The sequence below is a fragment of the Diadema setosum genome, chromosome 8, assembly GCF_964275005.1.
Source record: "Diadema setosum chromosome 8, eeDiaSeto1, whole genome shotgun sequence".
NCBI classification, from domain to species: domain Eukaryota; kingdom Metazoa; phylum Echinodermata; class Echinoidea; order Diadematoida; family Diadematidae; genus Diadema; species Diadema setosum.
In genome coordinates this window covers 4,205,914-4,221,434 of record NC_092692.1, presented here as the reverse complement: position 1 = coordinate 4,221,434, position 15,521 = coordinate 4,205,914, and positions in this window count along the sequence as shown.

Below are 15,521 nucleotides of genomic sequence, written 5' to 3'. Positions count from 1 at the left end.
AGAAACAACAGGCTATTGTGTCATAATATAACCTTAATTTAAAATAAAGATCACATAACTCAGCTTGATTGCAATGATGTCATACTTTATTTTCGTTTTGAGGTGAAGATGGGGCTCGGGAGGAGGGGCCTGCCTCATATTCATGTAGGGCTTTATAGTTATAGTTATAAATAAATAAATAAATATATATATATATATATATATATATATATATATATATATATATACATGTATATATATATACATAATTATATATATATATGTGTATATATAAAATATATATCATATATATGCATTACTTTTATTATGTGTGTGCGTGTCTGTGTGTGTGAATATATATATATGTATGTGTATGAACGTTCTGATATAATTATGTTGATGATATATATATATATTTATATATATGGGATTAAAAAGACGATGAAAATAAACGTGTTAGATTTAAGGGGTTCCTCAGGGAAGTACATGTATCAGTGAATGAGTTGCAAGCATGGAGTTAACATTATGTATACTTTCGTACGGATTGAAATGTTATCCCAGACCATGGGTCTACTACCTACATTTTTCGGTTTCACTTTCCCTTGTCCCTCAACGAGGGCTTTCCAAACATTGGAAACCTTTGGTATTTTGGCAGGCTTGTGAAGCAGTCTGGATCTGTGACGTCATAACTTGATGGGTTGCATGTCCGTTACTGCGGAAGAGCTGCATTGCTGATCATGTACGTGTCAAGAGTGGGAACGAGAAATGAAAAGTAAACATTGAATGTACGCTGTATGGTTCCATTTACAGATCACTAATCAAATTATGGTAACAGACAAAGTAAACCATAAGCCTTAGGTAAACAGTTAATGCAAAGGCAAACACACAAAATGTTAATAAAGGTCTCGTGAACTCGTCTGATTGAATACATACATAATAAATGGCTCGACATTATTGATGGCCCGGGGTCACTAAAAGGTGTTGGGCCCCCAACTTTATCTTTTGGTGTCGGGCCATCAAAATTTCAGATTTAAAGACTTTAGTGGCCCGAACGGCCAGCAGTGAAAAAAAAAAAGTTCATTCATTCATTCATTTCATTTTATTCTGTTTCTTACAGTGCAAAGCATACATATACATATATACACATACATGATATAATAACACAATATCAATATTATGTAGTATCGAAGAAAAATGTCGAACCCTGCCTAATATTGTGTATACGGTATCCCCCAAAAATTCATATGTTTCATATTCTTATTCTGAATATTGTTTAAAGGGATGGAATAGTTTTGGTGCAGATGAGGATTGGGCTTTTAACTTTTTGCTAGATGTCAAGAAATCACTCATAAAACAGTACAGAGCATATCATTCTAGGAGGAATTCAAAGTTTATTTGAGGAAAATCGTTTTTGGAATTGCTGAGACATCCAAAAACAAAATAAAACAAAGAGATCGTAATAAAAAGTGGGTCCCACCTTTTATTAGGATCACTCTGTTTTGGATATCTCAGCCATTTCCACACCAATTTTCATCAAATAAACCGTGAATTCCTTTTGGAATCATGCACATTAATGCTCTTTCATATTTCATAAGAGGTTTCTCGCTAGCTCACCAAAGAATGTTAGAAACATGAAGTTAGGTCTCAAGCAAAGCTATACGATCCCTTTAAAAGTGAAATCTAGAATGAATTCATAGCCATTTTCAAACGTATATATATAAACGTTCGATTTTCTTTCCGATATCTTTGATTGCCTGACTTCAACTCTGAATCTGCATTTGTATAATTCCATGTATTATTCTGCAAAGGGCATCAAATTTGCATCAGGCCTTTGGCTTTCTCAGTGAGCTCCCCGTTACATTTTACACTGTACATATTTCTGTTTTTATTCAAATAATTATCAATCACTTGGATTGAATTGATTTGAATTGAACTGAATATCCATTATGGGGTTTTCAAGAAAATGAAACCGGTAAAGGTTCAAGTCCAGTTTGATAATATACAGATCGAGTTATCTATCAGCGGTACGTAATACCTTTGAAGTGAATGATTTGTACAATTCCCAGCAGTCTTTGTACATTTCCCTTAAAAAGATGAACGTTTGTATAGTGCATTTTACGTTGATGCCATTTTTAAAAAGATTTCCCGGCGTTTGTACGAATCCCGGCTGCAAAGACATACACCACTTGTCTGAGCAGGTTGTACTGTTTACCTTCTACATTGTTATAAAGTGCCAACGCTCATGAACGCTGCTGTACAGATAATACAATTCGACAAACAATCTTAGTGCATGTAGTAATACAGACATGAATATTGAGATCCTGAGCGGAAAAAAAAAAATAGTCGAGTCATGACGCCCTATGGACCGACATTGACTGACCTATTTGCCCAGGGTCGCCTTGCCTGCATGTGGATGGTCCGCTTGAGCATGTAACTCAAAACCTTGCAAGTCGTATAGTCAGTGGGTTAAAATAGGCAGCACTCACGACTGAAAACTGATTATCATAATCTATATCAGTCATTGCGCTGTACTGGCCTGCTGGTGTTAGCTCAATCTGGTAAGTGACAGTGCTCCGTTAATATCCTTGTCATGAAAACTCGCTGTGTAGCATTATACTTCATGATTGCTTCTCGCTTATCCTTCGCTTTTCTTCGTTTGATACATGGAAGATATGATAAGGACAAGTTCAAGGATTGAGAGAATGTAGCAATATTAGTAGAACACATCATTGAAAGTTTGAGGAAAATCGGACAATCCGTTCAAAAGTTATGAATTTTTGAAGTTTTTGTGCAGTCACCGCTGGATGAGAAGACTACTGCAGTGTATGATGTCACATGCGTACAACAATATCAGGAAAATATAAAGAGAATTTCACAAAATTCCATCTTTTGAAAAAAGTACACATTCCCATGACTCGTTACTGACATATGTTATGGGTAATATTATTCCCATTGCCTTTAGAAAGAGGCAAGTCAAGTGCTCTTTTATTATGCGAAAAAAAGTGAAAATATGTTGAATTTTCTTTACATTTTCTTTATATTGTTGTACTCATATGACATCACGAGCCTTAGTAGTCTCCTCCTCCAGCGGTTCCAGCACAAAAATTTTAAAAATTCATAACTTTTGCATCGATTGTCCAATTTTCCTCAAACTTTCACTGATGTGTTCTACTAATATTGCTACAATCTCTCAATCCTTAATGTTAATGAAGGTGAACTTGTCCTTTAATAATCTTGGGTAGATAAATCATAAGGGTAAAGTAAAAACAAACCTTTCACACCCTCACAAAGTGCTGTGGTACCACAAGATCAGTACTACAGGATATACCACAGGAATATTCCTGTGGTATTTGGAGACATTACCACAGGACAGTTACCACAGGATCACCACACACCTTATAGGGTTCTACCTCAGAATTACCACACAATATTACTACAGAAATAGAACAGTAAATACCATATACACTATGCGTAACTTATACCACTTTCCATGCACCCAGCTTGAAAACTATTTACAAATCAAAATAATGAAATCAGTGTGATTGAACTGCAATCAACTACTAGTACATGGATTTAATCAAAACGAGAAATATACACACAAAAAAAAAACTGCTTGTAGCTCATAGATTAAGCAAGTACAACTATAGTCGCTGATTACGAATTCTGTAGCTCCTCAATAAATACATAATTATCAATCTCTATTTTCTTTTCCCTTCCTCTCCTCTTTCTCTTATTTTTTCGATGTGTTTCATCGTCTGTACTCATCAGTCCATGAGCACAAGTGATTTTGATAAGATTTTTTTTTATTATTGCTGTGCTAGCAGAATTTTATTCTTTATCGGCACTGTTTCATTATTTTTTTATTTATTTTTTTTATTTTTTTATTTTTTATTTATAATTATTTAGAAATTCTCGTTGTTTCCACTCCACCACCCCTAGGCCGAACTGAAGAAGAAATTCGTCGAAGAGACTACTCCTCGGATCCTTTCCTTCTTGGAGAAGATGCTGGGTTCTACCGACTACGGAGACAAGGTAAAAAATTACTCATCGTCAGCTCCAAACAAAAGGTGCCATCGATATCAAACTCCGAACGTTCGTTAATCCGCAAACGAGAAAAACGAAGTCGTCATTCCGAACTCTCTAAAAAAAGAGAAGAGTTTAAATTTTTTCACTCTTGAAGGAGTGAATGACAGAAAAGCGTGAGTTTCGAGTGAAATTGCAGTGCAGTTTTAGTGAAAATGTTCATTTTCACTCATTTTGGAGTGACCTCAGGGATAACTCGAAGATTTTGGAGTGATCCCTGAGGTCACTCCAAAATTAGTGAAAATAAACATTTTCCCTCAAAATTCACTCCAATTTCACTCGAAACTCGCGCTTTTCTGTTATTCACTCCTTCTGAGTAAACATTCTCACTCTTCTTTTTTAGAGAGAATATTCACTAATTCGAGATTGAAATAAGCTTCATAAATCCGAAAAAAAAAAATCTCGGAAACACAAACATTGTTTCATTTTTCGATTAACATTGGTATTAGTAATTGCATTATGTCATTTCTACTGAAATCCATACCATTATGATGATGATAAATAATGGTCTTGCATAGTTATGTCCGCGATCGATCAGGTAATTGTTTGTCAATCGACTATAAAGTCCATTTTCCCTCTTCATTTCGATATTACTTTGACCTCTCATCTGCAGCCATCCTACGCTGATGACTATGATGTCAACGTCTTCAACCTCATCGACGTCGTGATGGAATAGCTTGGCGAAGACAGCTTCGCCAAATATTCAAAGCTCGTGGAGTTGAAACAGCGTGTCTCAGAAATCCCCAACATCAAGGCCTATCTGGACAAACGACCTAAATGCCAAAAACTAACTACCTTCTTGCCGGCTTGCCTTGCGTTGTAGCAGATTCCACAAAGAGAAACATCTGTAACAGTTTTCAAAATTATGTCATATTATACAGTGCACTCCCGTTATAACGAACACGGTTATAACGAAATTCCGGTTACAACGTAGTAAAACACAGGTCGCCACATTATCCGCTCTATGTTTTTTTTTTTTTTTTTTTGTGTTATTTGTTCAGTTATAACGAAATTTCTATATAACGAAAGAAAACTGCCGGTCCCGAGGACTTCGTTATAACGGGAGTTCATTGTACGTAGCCCGAAGCCCCGAGTAATGATGAAGATTCGTGTAATACAGTACTAACATGTCCATCTCCGTTTAGATTCACAGCGATATTTAAATGTAAACGAGAAAATATATGAATAACACGACAGATTTGAGTTATAGTAATGATACATATTTAAAGCTATGTGCAGAATTTTCTGGGGTTGGAAAATTTATCATTGATAGGCGTAGACTATCCCAGGTAATGAGAGAGCGAAGCACGGGCAAGATTTGGGTTTGTGTTCTTATTGAGAAAAATGTGTTGCAGAGAACGTCAGTACAAGAAAGTTTTGTTCACACCTATCAAAATTGGAGCGATACAGAAAGTTGACGAGCGACCTCTATCCTGGTGTGCAACACAAAGAGGACGGACTCTAATATATTGCCATTTTGGCGTGTTTGACGCCATCGCGAAAATGAATCTCATCGAGAAGGTTTTGTACACAAAAACGAGAAGAAAATATGTTAATATCCCATGGGACTAACAAAAACACACAAAAAAGAGAGAGCAAATTATTGAAAATTTATCCGGCTTCACAGACTTGATGTTTACACTGAAGAAACGGCTTAATTGGCCCAGCCCCTTCTTCAATTTTCCGCGGCCCAAGTTATTTAGGCCTGGGGCGTTTCATAAAGCTGTTCGTAAAGCTACGAATGACTTAAGAACGACTGGTGATCGGTTCTTGCGCTGAATTATGGAAATTCTGATAAGTATAGCACATCAGAACTGATCAGCAGTCGTTCTTAAGTCGTTCGAAACTTTACGAACAGCTTTATGAAACAGGGCCCTGGTGAAAGCCAGGTAAACCTTTGTTGAAAAAAAAAATGATAATGTGCATACAAACTTCTTTCAAAAGTTTATCATCATTTCACTATGACTCAAAGAAGCACTTGGTCAGACTCCTCTCGATGCCATGGAGGATAATGTTTGCCTGTAGCAAAATATAATCTTGGTAACAGGCCAAGGGAATGTGTATTTTTTTTTTTTTGTAGAATCTGAAAACCTTTTCAATTATTAGTGTGTTTTCTTTGACTCGTTCTCTTTCTTTACAATTTCGAATTTTTGTAGAGTTCCGAGCCACACACAAGACAGAGTATGCAATTGACGAAAACTTGCCAGAATCACGTGCTGTGAAGGAATTTTCTGATGTACTCAATTTTTACCTATCTTCAAGTATTTTAAAGTATTTTCTGTTCATTTTTGATTGGCTGAATCTACATTATGGGGAAATTTGCAACTGCCAATGCAAAGCAGTACGAAGTCTTGACCGTTCCCATTTCGTCTCTTTAAAGAAGAACTCCGGATGATTTTCAGACTTTAGGCACGTTTACAGTGCGGGGCCGGGCTCGGCCGCGGCTCGGCCGCGGCCGAGCCCGGCCTCAATTGCGCGGCCGAGCCTCGCAATTTTGTCCGTTTACACTGCTGGGCTCGGCCGCGCTTTCGATTCAAACCTTTCATTATTTGGTCGTAGTGGCGCTCTGCGTGTAAACTAACGCAATTTGGTATTGTCTGGTTTTCAGACCCTTTGCTAACTGAATTCCGTGGCGACGAAGTCGCCGTTCGGGAAAAGGCCTTTGCCGAAAGAAAAAATCCTTTGCAGGACAAAACTACCTTAAACTATACTAGTTTTCGACGTTGAGGGGGTTAATATCCTGAACAACGAAAGATACAGGCAGAGGGTTTGGAAGCCAGACTAAAACTGGCCGCGCAATTGGCCGCGCATTTGGCCCAGTTTGCGTTTACACCAAGAAAAGGCCGGGCTCGGCCGCGGCTCGGCCGCGGCCGAGACCACCTCCAGAGCGAGGCCAAATGCGAGGCCAATTTTGGCCTCGCATTTAGCCTTTTGCGCGTTTACACTGAAGCGGGGCTGGACTCGGCCGCGGCCGAGCCGCGGCCGAGCCTCGCACTGTAAACGGGGTCCTTTACATTTGAACAACTATAAATTGGTTATATACTAGGGACAGAGTTACAAAATTTATAGTGATTGGGATAAGGAATAAGAATGTTTTCAAAATGTATTACAAAGCACAATCAACAAGGATGATAACATAACATAGCAGTTCCACCATAGGAATGCGTGAGTTGGAGCTCAAGGAAGCAGAACAAAAGAAGAAAACAGGCAAAAATTCTACATAGGTGAGCAAGTGGTATTGTAAAGGATTACATTGCTACATTTCTTAAATATGTGGGCCTCTACTCATGAATTCTTATGGTGAAGCTGCTATGTCATCATCCTTGTTCAGTGTATAATCTGTTTTGGGTTTTTCTGAATATTGGTTTCGCTGCTCAAGGACCATAATCATTGATTCCACAAATTTAAACATGAAGCTGTCGATTTATTAACTAATATGATGTGAAATCATTAAAATCTCCAGAACTTCTTGTTTAAGAATAAACACATGACTTGTATGCTGTCGAATTCATAGATTGCTACAATATGATACAATCTGTTAAAATTCTATTCAATAAGATAAAAAAGACGAAAAATATTGTGAGGCTGTTCATTTTGAGTTTACACGCAGTTTACTTTTATCACTCCTTCCAAACGACTCCATACCAGGACGAAATTAAAGTGAAATATCAATCTGAGCAAAATGAAACATACAGAACGGTACTGTCTTTGAAAAAAAAAAATCGAACATTGAAATCAATCGTCTGTTGAATTTCAGTGTTTCACAAATTCAAAGGAGACAAAAGGATTAGTGCCAGATCACCCTCTAACTTCAAATTAGAATAAATTAAATCACATAAATCAGCTTCGTAGAAATAAGGACCTTCTGAGCCTAATCACAAAGACTTACCCATAGTTAGTTTTCATTGTGAGAATATTTTTCCCTCTTGGAAGTTAGGGGGAGGGAGGAGGGGTCTATAGTCAGATTTTATATGTAATATGTGTGTGTGTGTGTGTGTGCGCGCGCGCGCGCGCGTGCATGTGTGAGTGTGCGTGTGTGATATCATCTAGAAGGACAAGAAAAGTGTGAAATCGAAGGATTTCGTCGGGTGTTATAATGACTGAGTCATTTTTGTGTCTCTCAGTTTTCAAACCACCACTTCAGATCAACATGTGTCCTTTAAACGGATTGAAATGTCCTGTCATTCCAGGGGACCAGTTCGATTCCAAATTCCCCCTGCCTCTCCAACAAAGGCTTTGCAAACATGAATGACAATTGTTGCAAACCTTTGGTATTTTGGCACAGGGCCATTAGCCTGGATCAGTGATGTCACTTATTGACTGGTTGCACGTCCACTATTCCGGAAGAACTTTATTGCTGTTCGTGAACGTGCCTAGGAAAGGGGATAAAAATGATGCGAAAAGAAACATTGCATGTAGGCTGTGTACTTCTATTTGCAGAGATTATGAAATTATGGCAACAGACAAAGTAAACAACAAGCTTACATACGCAGCAAATATTTCGCAGACAAAAAAAGTGTTAATAACGGTCCCGTGAATTCCTCTGATAGAATAGGGATTATGTATAATCTTTAGGATAATTATAATGTATCCCCAAAAGTTACTTTTTCATGTTGTTATTCTGTGTACTTTTTACATGATGAAATTTATATGCATTTGAATTTAATTTTAATGTAAAGAATAAAAATTATTACGTTCGATTTCCCATTCCATATCTTTATACCTATCTTGATACCTGTGAACACGCCCATTCAGTTCGATGAAAGACGACTAAAACCAAAAACAAAGGAAGTGACGCACATAACAAGATTATCATCATATTCACTCGAATCACCTCTATCTCCATTCAAAGTACATTGTATTCTCCCATTTGTTTGTGTTGTGTGACGGATATGTTTTGTGTGTTACTCCTGCACACACCCAACTTCCGCTGTATAGCGCTCGCCCCAGACAAAATATCACGCCCTAGTCTGAAAGGTACAAACTTTAACCCGACATTTTCTTAAAGTATACAGCGAGAGGGCCTTGTCAAAAGGCTAGCTCTGCATTAGCACCCGCTTAATCACCAATGATAGACTTACATGGGCTACCAATAAAAGGAAAATACACTAGTAAACTAGTACACTAGTGTAGAGACTCAGTATAGTCTGTCATTGCTGACACTCCTTTTAACAGCTTTCACCAATCCTGTATCGTCCAATCAAAGGAGCTAATGACAGTGTTCACGCCCCTTTGACCAAATCCCTTGTCTTCATTCGTTGAAACAAAACAAGCAGTTTTCCTTTAAGTTTCCATTACATGACCGAACCCGGGGACCGAACTAGGTGTGGTTGTCACTCCTCATGTTCCTAGCCAAATGAAACCGTCCAAATGTCGCATCTCATGCCAAATAATGTCTTAGTACTTGCTGCTATTTGAGGCAAACGAGGGCGTGCAGAACAAAAGGAACGATCACAATGTAAAACAAACAAACAAACAACCAAACAAACAAACAAACAAACAAACCGACATACTCAGTATGTGTTTCCTTCCCTGGGAATGATCTTCAGCCTCAAACATTATTCTCTCTTCTGTAATTTTAAAAGAATCACAGCTCCGCATTCTAGAGACCTTTATAGAGGCCTTTAAATCAAGAATGTACACATCAACATTTCATGGGTTTGGAATAATCTAGAGTGATATCAGGCACCATTTTAATATATGGATATGTGGAGATGAAGTAATGTCATTCCCTCACTTATACTCTCCGATTGGCTACAGAAAGAATTACCGAATATTTACTGTAGAAAGAAAACAGTAAAAGAAATTACTTTTCATTTTTTGTGCATTAAAAAATAGACGATTTGAATTCAGTCAAGATTCTTGTGTTAGTATGACGTTAACATTAAATCTTCTTGTAATTCGCCGATGTGGATGTGACCGACATCACTGATCTGGAAAACGTGAAATTTGAAATTCACTAACTTTTCGTAATAATGTTTGTTTGATTGTATTATAAAGCAGGACTGTGAGAAAAACAACGTATTTGCGGAATGTCCCTCAACAATTCCCTTCTTCCTGGCTCTTTGTCTTGTTTTGTTAAGTCTCGTTTTCGAGTGAATGTAATCATCGACAGCTCTGGACGGAACCCCATTATTTTGCTTCACTGTTTGTGGAAGTCAATTTGAACAACGACTAGGATTTTTACAGGGAGGTATAATAGATAGAGGGACAATACTTTGTAGGTTTAATCCATGCAAACACATGTATGGGTTCTAAAGCATTCCGACTGAATTTTCAACATTCCTATACTCTTTAAAGTAATGCTCGGTGTCTCCCCAGCCCGAGACAACATTTGGAGACGAAGAAACAGTTTCACATTCATTATAGATTGCAAGCTGTTAGCATTTTGAATGAAATACTGTACTAGAATTTGTTTAGAGCTGTTTAGGAAAAAATCAAGTATACAAACACGTGTCTTTCAGTTCTCTTTGTAATATGCACATCAAAAAGAAATGAAAATTAGGTCCTCGTAAGAATTTGATATTTTTCCATGATGTGTTCATAATTTAATATTTGCGCATGTTCGGTTCCGCCCAACTGGTAATGTAAGGAAAAAATAAGTGCATTTCTATACAGCAGATGCTATATACATAAAACTCTTTAACCGCGCTGCAATATGGTCCTATATGATATTTATTGGATTGATTTCTCATTTAGATAAATGTTGTAATTAAAATGTTATAAAATGTATGTGTATATATATATATGTGTGTGTGTGTAATATATGAGATTATGAGAAAGGAAGGAGAAATCGGTGCGTAGCTTTGACATTATTCCTCTTACTGTTCCTCCTTTTCGGAAAAGCGCAAGGGTTCAAAAATATGTGTATATATATATATATATATATATATATATATATATATATATATATATATATATATATATTGCATTTGCATTTTATATGAACGCAAATCAATATCGGTGAATTCATGATCTTTCATGGGAAGCACTACTGGGAAGAGACGCCTTATAAATCATCTACAGAATGGTAATAACCACCTACCTGGTTGGGGACCTTCAGAAAGGATAAAAGCGAGAGAGGTGTATACCACAGAGAGGTACAGAATATAAATCTAAAGTAATCAGCTTAAAACACCAGAGAAAAGTGTGAACAAACAGTTAGATCAGTGGTTTGCAGGCGTCAGTAAAAAATAATCGAAATTCAGACAGACTGTGAAGAATGTCAACTTAGCTCGGTCTTTACTCTATCAGTAACTTACAATATTAGCGACACTCTTTATCAGCGGTAATATGCGAATATCAGAAAGTATATAATAGCCTACTTAATAGTAATAATAATAATAATAAATATCATTTATAAAGCGCTTATTACAACGTTTCTAAATAAATCTCGAAGAAAAATTGGTACGATAATGCACTACTTGCAGCAACGTTGCCTTGTCATGTTTTATTTGTTTCGCTCTCGTGTTCTGCCATCCGGTAAGAGAAAAAGCATTACAGCGAAACTACAGCTTTCTGTCTTCTATAGAGTTTATACCAAACTGTTGGTCTGCCAGAACCTCGGTACGGCAATTTTCTTGAAGTAAACGAGGTCATCTTAGTCATAGAACGGCGTCGTTGCAATTGTAAATACAACAGTGCCACGTACAAACAGCGAGAGAGTAAAAATTCATATCATTTCACTTCATTTATTTTCCATTTTCAACAACAAAGAGAAAAAAAAATAATCAGAAACACAACGTACTGGTATGATTGCAATGTGTCTTTAATATCTAAATCAACACGTGAATTATTAAAGGACAAGTTCACCTTCATTAACATAATGATTGAGAGAATGTAGCAATATTAGTAGAACACAACATTGAAAGTTTGAGGAAAATTGGACAATCCGTTCAAAAGTTATGAATATTTTAAACATCTGCGCAGTCACTGCTGGAAGAGAAGACTACTGCAGTGTATGATGTCACATGCGTACAATTATATAAGGAAAATAAAAAGAAAATTTAACAAAACTTTAGTTTTTGAATAAAGTGCACATTTCTTCGACTTGCTACTGACGTATGTTAGAGTAATATTATTCCCCCTGCCTTCTGAAAGAGAGAAGTCGAGTGTTCTTTTGTTATGCGAGAAAAATGGAAATATGTTGAATTTTCTTTTTTCTTTCTTTATATCGTTGTACTCATGTGACATCACAAGCTATAGCAGTCTTTTCATCCAGCCGTGACTGAGCAGAAACTTCAAAAATTCTTAACTTTTTAACAGATTGTCCAATTTTGCTCAAACTCTCACTGATGTGTTCTGCTAATATTGCTGCATTCACTCAACCCACATGTCTATGAAGGTGAACTTGTCCTTTAAATGATTTGGTAACAAATTTTTAACAAAGTCATATATACAAAATCCATTAACGTTGAATCAAATGTGCAATTAGCATGAATTGGGCAGGCTGTTGCAGGGACTGCTAAAAGCTGACATAACAAAGATTACATAACTACCGAGCAGACGTGTGGTAGTTGCGCAAACATGGCAGCCTTTTATGTGGCGTCACGATTAAAAGCCCAACCCAAGGTAAACTCTTCTTTGTGTTACACGTAGCTCAGAATTGTCCCAGTTGAAATGCTAAGCTTTGGGATTTGTGAATACTACTCACATTCAAGGTGTCGAGAGGATTGTAAAGGTTGGCTAGAGTGCGTGATGTATAGTGATGACAAAAACCCATATTTGCCTCATGAAAATGAAGACGCTGTCCGTGTCTTGATAAATGCCATTCAATTCACTTCAATTCATTTCAATTCAATTACTTTACTTCCATCCTTCAGATGTGCAAGTCATTAAGCATATTATGAAATATAACACGAATGATATGAGAAGAAGCAATACATCCGTTGCAAGGATGAAATAAATCATAGCCATGGAAAAAAAAAAGTAATCTACTAAAAAGGGGAGCTTGTAATACGTGGATTACTCGATAAACAATATGCAAATAGCATTTAAAATTTTTATGTAAATAGTTTGCAAAGAGAGAGCATTGCGTTTTTGTAACTATATGATAGGTATGATTACGATGAAGCGTATTGTAAAGAAGTAGTTTTAAAGTACAGTGGAAGTACAAAGGAAAAATAAGATACAACACAAAAACTATTCATTGAGACTTGTATACCACGAAAATATGACAAAATGGTCGATGGTCGTTTAAATTCCGAATGTTTTCGAATGTTTGTTACGTATAATGCAATAAGATATAATAATTTACGATTCGTTATTCCGAAGGTTCGTTATGCTACAATATAGTATAATACGATATGATAATATACGTTCGTTCGTTGTAATTCCGCACACACAATTTCCATGTATAGGCCTACCTAGATATTGATCCGAACATTTTTGTGGCGTTGTTGAAGGTACGTTATTTCGAAAGTTCGTCCATTCATATTCCGAAGGTTCGTTAATCCGAAAATAAAGAGAAGATGCGTGCAAACAAACCTTCGGAATTACGAACATTATTTAAAAAAAAAAAACAACAACACAGATTTAAACTCATTACTTAAAATTTTTGTGTTAAAATTTTTACGTTCAAGTGGATTTTACATCATATTTCTCTCATATAACTGAACTCAAAATGGAAAAGACTATCAGACTGGTTGAGTACAGTCGATGGTGTACAACATTATATTAAAACTTTAAGTACAAGTGTATTACATAGTTTGTTGTCATGCAGTATGATCAATAAATACATTAGACGAATCGGTATTTACTCTAACTCGGTATTCCTCTCGGGGGCGAAAGTTAGTGCTCTTTCCATGCAGAGGGAAATCTCATCCTAAATGTTCTTGAATGCAATCCACATTCCCAAAATCGTTGCTAAGTCGATAATCTCTGGCAAGCTTCCTGCGTGTCAGAGTTGATTCTAAAAAATGTGCATATCGGATTTGACTGTAATATTAACTGGTCCATGCAGACATACAAGACGCAGCCTTCAACTCCATTCCTCCCTTATCATCCCTTGACTAGTGCCTTCTACCAAAAGAAAACGAGCTGAAATTGAAGCTTAAAGTTTGTCTTTGAGTACGCCAGTGACGTTCCGGCGGGACCAACATCTCTTCAAGATGTCAGGACTAACGTGAAACAAAGTGATTGTAATTGGGATCCTAAAGAGAATGATTCTTTCGAGTATCATACAGATTAATGTCCACTTATACTAGGTGTTTCAAAAAACATTTCCCACTTTTGATCATTAATAGTTCAAAAACTTTTCATCCGATATAACTGTCATTGATAGGACTAATAGCTGAATAGTGTATGATTTTGTTGGAGGTAATTTGAATGTGAAACTGCACATTGCCTGAATATGAGACCATTCTGAAGCAAATAATAAGCCAGTTTACAGTTCCACTTTGCGCATGAGCAGAAAAAGGTCATTTGTACAATCAGGCATGTTGGTTTTTTAATTCACTGAGACAAGCATCCCTGATGTAATGATTATTCATGTAACCCTTATAAATGGTGCTTACTAGCACATCCACCTGACAGCTATCCTGGTATTTAGCGATGTACGTAGACGAAGTTTGTTTATGCATTCAACACAAAGCAATAAAATGAATGCCTGCCGAAGTGTCAATTGACATACCATTCTTGTCACCTGCTCTACATAAGTTCATTCTTTGTTTGAACGTGAAATCCATAAATTGTGGGCATGCTTATGCATCATGCTGCTTTGAAAATAAGTGAAGTGCCTAACCAATTGAGAAAAAAGAAAGGTCATTTGTACCAGTGTGCCTATGAGCTAACATTACTGTGAACTGGCTTATTTTCACACGACAATAGATATATAATGTACTCTTAAATGAATCCCACAAGGACTGGAAAAATCATCCCCCAGCATTCCCACTGTTTCTCACTAATCAGTTACTAGCCATCCCCATATACACAAGTGTACACTCTAATCGATTTTCTTTGCTTCCTGTCACCATGTTTACGATAGAACAGAAGGTATTCATTGTAATTTCGCTTTTCAGAAGTAGGGCGAGCACTGTCGCGACTCAACGACAGTATCGGCAGGCGTTTGACTTTACACAGATGCTGCAAGAGGCTGAATAAAGACTAGTTGTGATAGTGGAATTTCTCATGAATAAATAATGAAGCATTCAAACCCTGGCCATTGTTCAGGACCATTGTCAGGGTGTTAACCACACACTCCCATACACACCCATTGACCCCTGTGCAAAGTGAAAGTTTTGTACAGAGGGTAGAAAATAGAGCAAAATCTTGAACCTAACTGTGAAATTAATCATGGATTTCATGAAACTAATTCATGCTTTCATATTTAAACCACCTCCAACAAAATTGTACACTATTCAGCTATCACTCATATCAATGACAGTGTTATCTGATATATAGTTTTTGAATTATTAAGAATCAAAACTGGGAAATGTTTTTGAAACACCTGGTAAAAGCAA